Source organism: Ambystoma mexicanum, chromosome 7q (genome assembly GCF_040938575.1).
Source record: "Ambystoma mexicanum isolate Mex_15411 chromosome 7q, UKY_AmexF1_1, whole genome shotgun sequence".
Taxonomy (NCBI): Eukaryota; Metazoa; Chordata; class Amphibia; order Caudata; family Ambystomatidae; genus Ambystoma; species Ambystoma mexicanum.
The window spans coordinates 986638610-986653109 of record NC_090941.1 but is presented as its reverse complement, the minus strand read 5'-3'; positions in this window follow the sequence as shown (position 1 = coordinate 986653109).

The following is a 14500-nucleotide window of genomic DNA, read 5'->3' as shown; positions in this document are numbered from 1 at the left end:
TCATCTCATTAGAGGTGGCCAGATCATCAGTTGATTGAATTAATTTACCATGCTTGAGCGGATTATTGTTTGCACACAACATCCCTCAATTTTTCCAGTTAATCAGGTGTTCCACTAACCCATTCCTGACATAATCCGAGTCAGTGATTATAACCAGTATTTTGAGTTGGTTGTGCTACAGTGAGGATGGCTTGATGTACCGCCATCAACTCTACCACCTGACTACTCCATGGACCTATTTTGTACCCAGCAGAGGGTTCTGGGGCATCATTCACCCAGGCATTCCCAATGCCAGCCATTAGTTAGTTTTCCCTATGATTGTCAACATGGTAGGAGCACCCATCCACATAAACTGTGGGTATCTGATGACATGTGTCTTCATCATAGTGTTTGTGTGGGGAAATAAGGTATGCCTCCATATTGTCGTTGGTCCTTAGACTTTTGTCCTCGAAACAGTTATTCATGAGCACAGTCGGGCAAGTCAGCCAATCCATGTGCTAGAAGACTCTTCTTATTTTGGCCATATCTGACCTCCACAGGAACGCTTTGCATGGACAGCATCCATCAAGTAATTCTGGAATTACTTACTTTTCCTGTTCGGATTAGGCCCCTTTGTAAGTATTGCTAGGCTTGGTGAGGAGTCTCCACTATGATGTGCTCCCCCTGGATGAATGGGCAGCAATTCTTCAATGCCTACACCATTGACAGGAGTGCTTTTTCGCAATCGTTGAATTTTTCCTCCACAGGGGACAAGGTTTTGCGTGCTTTCGATATTACCTTGTTGACCTTGTCGTGCTTTTGGTATAATACTGCTGTTAAGCAAGTATCTAAGAGGCCCGTCTCCAAGAAGAACCCCTTGTTTTTATGGGGTAAGCCAAACAAGGGGCTTTGGAAAGGCTTCTCTTTAGTTGTTTAACTACCTCGGATTGTTCCGGACCCCTCTCCCACTTGTCCCTTCCCTTTAATAAATGGACCAAGGGTCGAGTGACCTCTGCGTGGTCTTCTATGAACTTTCTGCTATAATATATGTGAGCCCAAGAAGGCTTCTTAGTTCTCACAGGGTAGTAGGGTCTTTCAATTTCAATAATGCTTCCACCTTTTTCGCCTGGGTACTGAGACCCGTGGGGTGATTTTGTGCCCTAACAAGTTCACACAGGTTTTACACCACTGCCTTCTGAAAGGACAGTTTTGCTCCGGGAGTTTCCTGAATAATGCTTCGATGATGAAGCTTCTTCCGTTATTCAGGCATACTCTGGTGAGAACAGGCTCCTCCCCCTCATTTATCTGAAAGGGGAAAAACAGCTGTTCACCTTTTATCTGGATGTCGGTCAAACTTTGAGCTGGTTTTTCATAATCTTTTGTCATGGGATTTAGGTGTATCTCTGGTTGTGGATTGGTATAGAACTTCAGAATATTTCCCTCCAGTGTGTAATGCCACTTAAAACTGGGAAGGAGGTTGATTTTCAAGAATGGAGAAAGGTTCCATTCACCAGCTTGTTCTCCTACAGAGATGACTGCACTGTCTGGGACTTCATTGTTCCTAAAATGGAATTCTATTTGGCCGGACCATTGTTCAATCATGTGGCATGTGCCATTCAAACTCATATAATGTGTGCTCGGTTTTAATTTCATTGGCTGGCTAGTCTGGGTCCAGAAGACCTTGTTCATGCAGTCAATCGGGGTGACAACCTCTGAAGGAGTAATCCCCCAAGAGACAGTGTGCCCTCTGAAGTCACGACTATCACCGGGTGTTTGACCCTATGTCACCCAATTTATATTTCCAGATCCGCAGTCCCTTCGACGGAAATATCATTCCCATCGAAGTTTTGGAGTTGTCGGGAAGAGGTTTGAGGGTAATTTGGTGACTCTCCCCCTTCCTGAATTTAGTTAGTCAAAGGCCTTATTGGACAGGAGAGTGACTTGGGATCCAGTATCCACCAGCCCTAATAATGCACACGGACCCTGTATCTTGACAGGAGCATAAAACCTTAATTCTCTCTCCCCAAGAGGGCAAAGAAAATGTGCATTCTGTGCCAGCTTGGCGGTTAACTTTTTATATTGAACTCCAACACTCCAACATCTTGGACAGTCAGAAAATAAATTTTAAATGATTCCTCACACTAGGCAGTGAGCAGTAAATTGTGAAATGTAGGCTTTAAATTTGAAGGATGGGCTTGGGGGGCGGCTGAAAACAGTGGGAATAGGACCACAGTCCTTTTGTTTTAGTTTATGGATTTGCACCTGCGTGCTACACACATCTCTGGACCTCACTCGGTGAACTTGAGCTTAGCTATTTCATGTTTTAATGTAATTGTATTTATTGTAGTCCATTGTGTTGTGCCTCCTTATTAATTACGTTTAACACACATTCTTAGTAGATTTCCCCCCCTGTCATGAAAGATATGACAACTCAATAGCATCTGTTACACAACTCCTAAGATCAATTAAACAATGGTTATTTATGTAATGTCCTGCACTTGAACTTTATTGGTTCAGGAAACAGTAATGCATTTCTTACATTTTATGTTATGTTATTGCAATTTATACCGCACAGCGCTGCCATTTTCCTGGTCTCCAGCTGCCCTGGCGGATCTGAAAAGGAAGAGGGTTTGGATGGGTTAGTTGGTGCACTGAGAGGGTTACTCTGTGCTGGTATATTTTTGAAAGGTCAACATTGTGTGGTGTTAGGTGGGTGTTTTATGGGAGGGTTCTATGTGCATCTTGGGTGTTGTGGAGAGTCGGTAGAGTGCTTGCAGTTTCCAGTGTTTTTATGGCTACGGTATGTCTTGTTTCCTCCATGTTGGGCGGTGGGTATGCAGAGTGTTAGAGAGTTTTTAGTAGGGTTCATCTGGGTCATTCTGGGTCTTTTCTGTGCATTTTGGGTTGATCCATTGGGTTAATCATATTTTAATGGTTTTGGGGTTCAGTGTTCTGTTTCTTTGGGTGATCCGGTTTCGCAGTGAAAAAGTGAAAAGACAAACATGGTTTTAATTTTTCTCCAGCGGTCTGTTTTTAGCACATATGTTAATTCGACCTGACTTGTGTACAATATTAGGCTTTGTGTCAGTACAGAAATTAATTTGACTTGACCCATCAGAAGCAGCCTAAAAGTAACAGAAATGGTCGATTGATTTGACCTGTAAACCTAAGCACATAAAAGTTTATAAATCTAAAAACATTTGGAGAAAAAAACACCATGGCTTAGGTGTCCATGTTTTGTGATTGCCAGCAGCTTGTTCTCACGAAATTTCCTGATACTTGGGGCAGTGCACATACTTAATAAGGACCTGGGTCAGGGGAGCCAGCCAATCAAAACGTGGGCTGAATTCCACTATCCAAGTCCGCGTGACTGCTCTCACCCACCCCACCATTTTCCCCCACCTTCACCTTCCCTCTGGTCAATGCTCCCTTCCCGTTATCACCCCTTACACCACTTAACCTTTTCCTGGAGCGTGCTGCCTCCGTCGCTCCCTCTCTGCATCCCGGGCCACCATGGAAATGGAAAAGGGACTCTGCTTGGAACCCTACCTTCCATTTGGATGGTAGCCATCATAGGTAAGGTTTTCTTTGAAGAGCGGGTCCCGTTCATACAAACAAAATCATTGCTCTCAGCACCACAGAGTAAAACCCGGGGTGCTACAAGCAATAGCACCCAATCTGGCTGGCTTCGTTCGGGCCAGCTGCATTGGGTGTTATTGCTTAAATAATATTTATTAATTAAAAGAAAAAGTACATTACAATCTACCATTGAGAAAAGCGTCTCCTCATAGCTATCCCAACTTTAAAACTATGACTAATCCTCTAAGCCCACCCTCATGTATTGTATTCACCACAAAACAGGACGTTCCTGCTACACTCTCCACTTACTTGAGATTTTAAGCAGCTGTCAGCCTATTGTGATCCGAACCCCCTGATACGGGCATGGGCGGGTGTAGTTGTTCATATCTCATTTATTTGTAATTATGTGTCGACTGTGGTTTCGGATTGTTTGTGATTGTGTGCTTCATATGCTGCCTTGGAGATGCTCTTCGGGTGGCCCAGGGGGCGGCAGTATGAAATGACGCAAAATTAAGTGGCGTGAGACTCTATGAAACTTTCTTTGGATGAACCATGCCACCGAAATAGTAATTTGTCCAACCTACAAGGGTCGTTGTCTGACTAAATGATCAAAAAGGCACCTTCTGGACCCCCATTGCCTCAGGAAACATTATTTAGCTCAGATGTGAATCTTGTTGCCGAATTGCTTCAGGACCTCTTGCCAACTGTTTTGCACTTGACTCAACTTTAGTTGGTCGCCAGGCTTGGCTATGTTTGGTGATGTACAAGATGCTTCCAGCGTTGTTAACATCGCCGGGGCCTCCAGCGTTGTTTACATCGCCGGGGCCTCCAGCGTTGTTTACATCGCCGGGGCCTCCAGCGTTGTTTACATCGCCGGGGCCTCCAGCGTTGTTTACATCGCCGGGGCCTCCAGCGTTGTTTACATTGCCGGGGCCTCCAGCGTTGTTAACATTGCCTGGCCCTCCAATGTTGTTAACATCGCCAAACATACCCAAGACCATGCGTGGTAGGTTGGTAGGTTCAAGGCCATCCTATGCTGCAGTTTTTTCCACAGGCTAAACTTCGCTGATGCTCGCTACCTCCTAGGAGTTGTCAGAGTTGTCCTTAGCTTTCAACCTATGATTGGCCTGGGCACTAGGGTGTAGCATTGTTTTCTTCAATAAGGGTCTGACAGCGGCCTTTGTCAAATGTATTTATTTATTTATTGTGTTTCAGTATAAAACTTTCCACAAAACAATTCAAAATATATCAAATATCATGTCAAATTTCATAAAATCCCATAAAATTATCTACAAATCCTACATAAAATCACAACAAATCACAAGGCAATATCCTAACAGGCATTAAACATTACTTATTTATTTAATTATTAGTGGTCTTTGTCAAATCCCTATTTGTTAAACTGGGGTTTGCGGGAAAATGCAGGGCCTGTTTCACAAACATTTCTAAGACAACTTTGAAGTTTTGTGGATGCGCGTGAAGGTACATTTTGTGGACCTGAAGCTATTTATTCAGGCACTGAATTGACGCACCCGCAACATGCACTCTTCAGAGCGTCCACTGTTGTTGGTGTGAGCGTAAGTTACGCATGGGAAGCTGCACAAATGTGTGCAATTTGCGCCAAAATGCATACAGGGCCTCGGGTAGTACATTTGTTCATGAATCGGGTGTAAGCCACTTTGGGCCTGATTCATGGAAGCATTTTATTATGGTGTAACCCCATAGGAAAACGTTCTGTGAAATGATAACTTACACTTTCGTATAAGTTCCTACTTTTTCTAGAAGAAAGGTGCACTTAAACCTGAGAAAAGCTTAGTGAATCGGGCCCAGCGTCATAATATCATAGGACATTACATGCTGCAATAGGTTGCAGTAGAAAAAACGTGTGTGTGGTGGACATACCTTTCTGCTCGGGTTAAGATATGTGAATAAACGAAGAATGACGCTTCCAGTTTCAAGAAAGCCGCTGATACTTTATTCGGGGGAAAAATTACAACAGTCTTTGAATGATATAAATAAAACCCTTTGGCACTTAAATCACTTAAATGGATATTTTTTAATTCAGGCTTCAGTGGTGAGTCTAAAGGGAGAAAATGCCCTTGGCTTGGACAGATAAACATGTTTTTGTGGCATTTGTGTTCTGACCCACAGTGATTACTAATGGGCACCCGCATTATTTCTGTCTGTCACATTCCGGTGCGGCATGCACAGGTGCGCAGGGGGATTCCGGCGTGGGCATGGCGCCGCCCCACCTGTAATTGACGCATCCTGGGGATGTAACTGTTGGGCAGTGTGCATGCTGCAGACACGGCCAGACTGCTACTCTTAGTCCCGGCAGGTCATCCCAAAGGATTCCACTTAAGCCCTTTAACGTGTGAAAGCGAGGCCACAGCCTGGAACCTCTCGCTCCACTTTGTCCGCTGGTGATTACACGCACAAAGGGATGATTATGGACTGGAAAGTGGCAGTTGGCTGCGGTTGGCCACATGCCGCGGCACGCTGCTCCGCGCAACCCGGACTGGCACTGACCGACAGCCATTACCACCTGACTGTGTTTTGTGGCATTTGTCAGGTGGTCTGACTGATGATGTCCCTCGTCTAGATTACACAGTGTTTATGGCCCTTAAATGACTATCAAAATAGTCCCTAATTGCATAATGACTTCTGCAGGTGAACGCTAAATACAACGGGGTAAAGTCTTGACATATTTTGCAGAAGTTTCATTAATCAGGACCACTTGGAGGGACTGGTATTCAGCAATCAAGATGCAGGTTGCCACACTTTGATCTCATAGACCAAATGCATCCATTAGGCTGGTGTGGGTGGATGGTGGTCTAGGCACATTTACTTAATTTATTTTGCCTCTCTCAGTCTAGAAACTAAGGTTACATTGGAGATTATTCATGATCACATTAAGGCAGGTTATCCTCCCCCTGCCTTCACCGCTGCTCATGTTTCTTCTCTTTTTCTTTTGCTAAATTTGCAAGAGTCAGCCCCACAAAGCCCTCCCCCAAACTCACCCATTAGCAAGTTTAATGTTATAGATAAGGAGAATTTTCTATTTATTTATTTATTTATATGGCGCACAAAACCCTAGGGTATCCAGGTGCTTTTTGCTTAAAAGGATGATTGCAGTGCTTCAGGTCGCACAAAGGAAGCGCATATGGTGATTACATCATGGAAGAACATATAGCAATAATACAATGCACGCAAAGTGCAAAAAGAAAGTTCAAGGTGAATACATTCATAGAGCCATACTCCATGTGGCAGGGCGGCAGCAAATGCAAGAGTCAGTTCAGTGGGCATTGGGCATAAACACTGCAGCAAAGGGGGGGGAGCCTTTTTTCTGATTATACGGGTCTGTATTAAAGATCAAATCATTATTTTGCAAGCCTGGCCAATAGTATTCAACCCTAAATAGATGCCGAGAGCAGTGGAGCCCTGTACAGGGTGTGGGTAGCCAGCATTTGGGCGTTCATCTTTTAACAGTAGTGCAGTACTGTGAGTTGTTGTCTGTCCAGTGGGATAAGTCCTTGGTGACTTGTTGAAAAAGCCACGTTTTGGGGGATTTGTGAAATTGGAGAATTGTGGGGGCATTCTGAGCCGATTTGCGGACTAGTTGTTATCCGAGCTGGTTGGTCATTTGCTATGCGAGGAGCGTGTGCCAAAAGATCTGTGGATTTTAGCAGGCAACTATGCTGGCGTGCTGCACTTGACTGCTTTGTAGGTGGAACAAGCAGTATCTGGCCTGGAGAGTGTGCCAATGTAGTTTGTGTAGGATGGGGGGGGGATTCAGTCACATTTCTGTGCACTCATAATAAGATGTACTGCAGCGTGGTTGACTAGTTTTAGGGGAGCCAAGTGAGCAGCTGGGAATCCTGTCGGGGCATTTTCCTCCATCAATGTGAAAGACATTGGCCTTGTACCATGGTCCAGAAGTTCTTTGGTGGGAGGAAAGATTTGATTTTACGGAGGGGGGAGATTTGGGCCTTCTTGGCTTTGTGTTTGACAGGCTGCTGTCAATGGTGAAGCTTAAGGACTCTGCTGAATCTGAGAGTTGTGTATCAAATCCTTCTAGGCGTACATCACTGAGATTCCTATATGTATATTTGTGAGGGAACAAACTCTACCCTCATACAATAGGCTGATTCTAGCCTGCCCACAATGCCCAGTAATAAAGCAATCCACGATTTTAGAAATCGTCTGCTGTATGTTAATGAGGGTGAGCATAGGAAGCTTCTACAGCAGAGGTTCTGAATGCCACAGAAGAACAATAATTTGTTGACAGATAGGCAGGTTATCCAAGGGGGATTTCCATTCATGCCATGCACGCTTAAAGATGATCGGTTATTTGTTAAGTGACAAATGGTGCCCAGGTAATCAGAGGCATGCCTACTGCATGATGCGCTCTGTTACCTCTGGCATTGCAAGGTACCAGGACCAACTTGATGTTCCAGGACCTGAGGACCAACTTGACACTTTTGGCATTTTCAAGATATAAGGCTTTGGGTTTGTTTGTGTTGGTTGCCCTTTGGGGGCGGTCATCATGTTATAGGCATCAATAAACAGGCCATTGCAGAAATAGTACTTAAACAATACTTCATTATTTTGGGGCAAATAACACGGTGTGCAGAACAACAAACGGGGTAGTGAAATGTTTTAACAAATTCTTATGATTTGGGACACTTCAAAGGCACGGTTAAAAGGGGTTCCAACACCCGCTGTTCCCATTTATCTGAAGGCGATTGCTTTCAGGTTGGGCTTCGGGATTTTCCACACCTTACTACCCAGGCTTGCTCAGCTTTTCAGGAGTTTAACTCTTTAAGGGGTTCCCACACCCTTCTTCTTTTGCCTTCTCTCAGCACTCCTCCTTTACTTATGGTTTCCGATTTTACATTGTTACTGCTCCCTTTCTGTTCTTCTTTCCCCAAAGAGTTTGCATTGTAACCTCGGGTAGGGCATAATGGATGCCTGCAACCATTTCCTCTCAGGGTCTCCGCACTGCTGGTATTCCTTGAGTTTTATACTTTTGTCTATACTTTGGCTCTTGAGGAAGTAGGGGTTTCTCACCAAAGGTTTTCCCAGCACAGCTCTTAAAAGGGCCCTGCATAACCTCCCTACTCTAGGGTCCTGAACCCTACCCTCTTCATCACCTTACAACTCCTGTGCTAGTCTTTCTCCTTCTCACTGACGCGGTGTGGGATCATTCCTCCCCCACCAGGGGCTTTCCCCATCAGATCAGGGTCTACCCCCTAAACCAACCTGGCTACCCCATAATTTCCTGAACTACAAGGATCTTTACCTGTCCCTTTTGTCGTTCCTTGACTACATCTCTCTAATGTTCTAACGCCAGCTCCTTTTGTCCAGTTGTGTTGCTTCCTGATTTACACCCTCTTCTATTTCCTGATCACCTCCTCTAATCACCTTCTGATGGCCCCTTATTACTGTCAAGTCTCTCACCCCCTCCTCCTGCTGTTCCTTAACCACCACCAAGTCTCTCTCTGCGTCTTTCTGGTGTTCCTCTAGCACCTCCTGCAAGTCTCTCCCCACCTTGTCCTCGTCATGTTCCTCTGCCACCTCATTCAAGTCTCTATCACCGCCTGATAGAGCAAAGGTTTTTATTGCTTGTAACATTCTTAATAGGGCCAGGGTTGGGTCTTGAATATATAATGTTAAAACATCTGTATAATAAGAGGATCGTGGTTGAAAGCCCGATACGGAAATGTTCGAGGGAGAAAAGACCGAAGATTAAATAACCTTCAGCCTTTTTTCCCCTGAACATTTCTGACTTGCCCCCCAGCCGCCACACCCGCCTTCACCCCCTACTAACCTTGCGGCTGCCGACTCAGTGTCCCTGCAAAGCCTGTTCCCTTTCAGTTCCGTGATCTGGAACTGGCGCCGCAGGGTCCTTTCCTTTATTTATTTTCTTTGCTTTTCGGGTTCAGCTTCGGGGGACATCTCTGCAACCCCCACTCACAATATACTAAGCAAGGGTGTGGCGGAAACCCCCAAAACCCCTGCGACCGAATGGGGGATTTGGTTGAACTTTTCAGCCGTTGGGTATTTTTGACTGGCCGAAATTCGGCCAAATCTCCCATTCGGTCTTTTTTTCTCTAACATTTTGGATGTTTCCTAATAAGACACCACATGTGAACCTCTGGCTAAGGGAATCATACATTCTTGAAAATCCTTCCTCAGTAAGGCTGCCAGTGTTCAGTTGCCAGTGTGAATAACAATGCCAACAATTGGAAATCTTGTCTTCTGTCCGTTTGTAACAATCATACCACTGAGTATACACTTCACATCCACACTATGGCCGTCAATTCTGAGTACAGCAAGTTAATCATTCTTGTAATTTGGGGGCAAATGTCACAGCACTTACCTGTTCCCGTAGAGGTACTCCCAGTTTTATGGCTTCCTCTTGGCTGCTCTACTTGCGCTGGCAATGGTCGCAGTTCTGCAATGTTTGCCAACCGGTGCGGATGGGCACAGCCATGTTGAGCGTCCTGCGAATGTGTGGGGAGCCGTGTTCGGTGTTTCACGCATGTGCAGTACCATAGGCTCTGCAGGTCACCACAGAAACTGCGGCTTGCATGTCAAGTCTCCCGCTGCCTTCTTGCTCCATAGTTAAGCTGCTTCAAGTTTTGTTCCCCCGCCTCAACGCGGTTAATTTCTTGAGCGAGTCCTGGCTCCCCTGTCTCTTCTGCCTTCTTTTCTGAGCATGGTTCCTTGTCTTCTTGGGTTCTGGTCTCCTGAGCCCTTGTTGTCCTTCCTGATTGTCTACTATGGGTTCTTCCTGGTTCCCTGTTCTTCCCTCCTTTCTTCGTCCCGTCATTCCCCTATTTGGACCTCACCTCCCCTTTCCTTGTTGCTTGGCCTGGTCACCTATTGCACTCACCTTCTTGAGTGGGTTGCCTTCAATGCGGTCTGTATCCTTCCAGTCCTGGGGTGCCATACTGCAGCTACAGTACCCTTCCAGTCTTGGGGTGCCATCCTAAGCTACTTCTCACCTCCAGTGTCATCTGTACCACAGCGCCTCCTGTTTAGTAGACTGCAGACTTTGAACATCTCGTGTGGCCTTTCTTGTCAGTGTTTGCACTGTTTTTGTGCCACGAAAATCATGAAATGCTTTTCCATGGGGAGCTGATTCAGGGCTTCGCTGTTTTCAGGGAAGCGTTAGGTGGTTCTATATCATTTCATCGACACCCGTTTTTACAACGGGTGTTTTTCTGAGGAATGTTTTGAAAATTATTTTTGGGTGGTTTCCCCCAAAACCCTGTCATCAGACTATTTTTTTTATTCCCGACCCCCCAACCCTTTATATGCCCTTTCCCACCCACAAACCAATTTTAAAGTTTTTTTCGGCCAAAATGTCGTAGAAAAACATCCGTTGTGAAAACGGGTGTCAATGAAAGGACGTCGTACCCGTTGGGTTGGTTTTCTACTTAAACCTATACACATCAGCATCCTGACCGCATCTTTTGAACAGCAATGGAGCGCTTGTACGCAGCGCCAGCGCGCCACCTTGCATGACAACAAACCTGACCCATCAGAGATTCCTCTAGATGAACTTCAAACTAACAAAATCGAATGCTTATCGGCTTCAAATATGGCTATCGCTATTCCATCTCTAATACATCTCTGCCCCAATCTAACACCAGAAATAGTTTCTAAATATTCACTGTAATTTTGTGGCCAGGGATGAAACCAGTCTGGTCGAGACTTCTATATTTCTTCCTCAATTCTCCTATCTAGGATAGCTCCGAATATCTTGGTGCCTGTGTTTAAAAGAGATGGGCTGTAAGACGCTACCTTATTCTCATCATTCCCCTCTTTTATTACTAGGAGTGCCTGCCTCAATGCAGCCAGAAAAACAACTGTACGTTTTGCCTTACTGTGCAACTGAAGAAGAGCCCAGGCCAACAAGTCTTCTGATACCATCAAAAATGTGCCTGTGATCCCGTCATTTGCAACAGTCTTCCCACTTTTCAAGCTACTCTTAAATATGCCTTCGACAGTGATTCATTCAGCATAGTCACTTCTTGTGGCCCAATGTGGACACCCATCGGCTCAGTATCCATCCCTGCATCCTGGGAGCTTCTGATGATGAGACTGACACTTCTGGTTGGTCTAAACCTGGCTTTATATGGTTGTACATGTTGAGTTGTGTGGTTTGATCCCCCTCTCTGCATTTGATTGCTCCTGTCAATTTTATCCCCAAGGCTATGCAACCTCATCTAATACGTAATCAAACTTGCCCAACAGCTCCGCTGCCTTCTCATATTCCCTCTGGATCTCCATCAGGCTCCAGTCCCGATCTGCCTTGCAGTCTACCTTCCTGGTCAACTGCACCAAGTACCTCTTTTTCCTTCTATGGCTGTCTCTCCATTGAGTCTTTTGCTTAATTGGTCATCAATATACATTATTTTCTGACTACTGTCTTGAACTCCCCACTCCTCCAGTTGATCATGTTCCAGAAATGTAAATGTCTTCTCGCCTTAGGCATGCTTGCACCCACCATCTTAAAACAGACCAGTGCTCATGGACAAATGTGGGATCCCACAGCCAACTGCAAGCACGTAATATTGAAACACACTGAGGATTGATCTGATATGTCCTCGCCCTGGTACTCCAGGGACCATCTCCCACCATACATCTCGATTCTGGTTACCTGTGTAGGTGCTGGTTGAGTACCAAGTTAAAATCTCCTGTCCCACAAATCACCATTTGCATATAGTGTAACACTATCTTGCCATTGTATACTAAAAAGGTACATCCATTGTGTTAAAGCCATGTGTAATTCAGAAAGGCCCTCTCCTAGCTTTTGGGAGCATGTGTACTAGAACAAATCTACAAATCTACCAGAGTTATCTTTTAACAAGGTACAAATTTGAAAGGCAACCACAGAAGGTATCCTAATTAATATGCCGTGTGCATGGTTAATGAATTGCGAGGCATACAGTTGAGCCCTCACACTCTTTCCTCATTCAGCAACATTTTTCCAAAGTCGGGGGCGCCTCTCACAGTAAGTGACAACATGTGGCTTCCTCATTTGCAAGAAAATGTACCACTGTATGACACTGCAAACTTTCACGTGAGCTGCAGTAGATTACTGGAGGGTCATCATGGTTTGTGGTCAGGGTATTCTCTGAGCCATCTCCACCTACTCCCTCGCCGCCCTTTCTGTGGATTTGCCTCAGTGTTGACTGCTGAAATCCTGCCAGGGCCAACTTAACCGTTTTTGGGGACTGGGGCACAGACAGCCTTGGGACCCCCCTGAAAGCATGGACCCCCCCTCAAACTCCATGCACCCCAATGCACAAAATAAAAGGATAGCAGAGACTATGAAATCATAAATGAAAATGTAAATCTGAGGTTAATTCCAAATATACGTAGATTTGGAATAAGATCCCTACCCTAAATCAACTCGCTAAACACCCAAATAGCCCCTCACCCAATTAGGGAGGATTGCATGCCCCTAAGAAGGAAAATTAGCAGTGAATAAAGGACACAGACACTAAAAGTATTTGATTAGATGTGTGTAAATATGTTTTACTGTTGGCTAGGACTTAGCTCTTTATACATGGACTGCACTATCCATCCCTGCCCTGTGACTGGGTGTAACCTTGAGGAGGAACGAGAATGGATAGACACCTCCCCCAAATAGGGAATGGTCTAGGCAGGAAAGAACTTGGAACAGAGGAGAGACCATTATATATAATGGACAGAGTGAGAGAGAGGTACCGCCAGAGCAAAAGTCATAAGGAGCTCCCTCAGTGGCTATGACCTCGAGCGTCCCCCTGTGGCTATGGTGACTTCATAAGCTAGGCTGTGTATGCCTGTGGGGCACAGCATAAACATATGCCCTGGGCTGCATGCCTGGTACAGCCCAGACACCCACAGGCATGGAACATGGAAGTATGCTGGGCTGCCCCAGGGCTAGGCTGGGCGGGCCAGAAACAGAAATCCCCAGGCCGCATTTGGAGTGTGGCCTGGACGAAGCGCACGGCCGCCCAGCCTGGGCAGTGGGATCGGGGTGCCCAAGAACCAGGTGGCGTGGCTTTGGGAGCTGAAAGCCAGCCCCAGGACTTGGGGCAGGCCCAGAAGAGTCCAGCTCGCAGGATGAATATGTCAGGAGCAGCCTGGAAACCAAAAGGACTGCCACCAGTGTGGCAGGCATGCTCGAGGTATCTGGACTAGGGTGGGCCTGCCTGTCAATGTCAATCAGGTGTAATGAAGGAGTTGGGGTGGGGGGGGGAGAAGATTTCTGCTCTTGCTATCCACACATTGGTCTTCCTCAATCCCTTCATCACTCCTTGCTTGTCTTCTGTTTCCTTACACCTCTAAGAGTGTTGTCTTCACTGGGGTATCTCTCGTCCTCTCCCTGAAGTTGCACTCATAAACTCTATACCACGTTCACTAACACCTTATCTACCACATTCACAGTATGTACTCCTGTCTTCTTTGTAGTACTCTTTTCCCCTGTTGTTACCTCTTCTGTGAGACTTTTGCCCTCTGAAATTCGTACCTCCACCTGGCCCTTCATTTGTTCCTTCACCCTCCTGCACACTGTCTCCTATCACATCCTTTCCACATCTGGGTCCTGATGTTATCCCCTTCTCTCCTGTACCTGTCATCCTTCTCAAGTTACCATTTCCTTCTGTGAGAAAGCAGAGGGTGTGTCACCCACAGGTCCCCGGGGAGCTCTCTCTCAGGGGGCCAGGGCACGGCCATCACCTTTGGATTCACATCCTGGGGGTGGACCAGTGCACCAGTGCGGGAGGATCACCTGGGTGAGGGGTCTTTTTTGGGAGTGGGGGTGAGGCCAACAATGGTGAGACGCGGTATTCCCCCTTATTTTGTTTATCCAACCCATCCTATGTTTTAGGATGCTCTGAGGTCCCAGATTGCACATTCTCATTTGACAGGGGGACACTTAGGA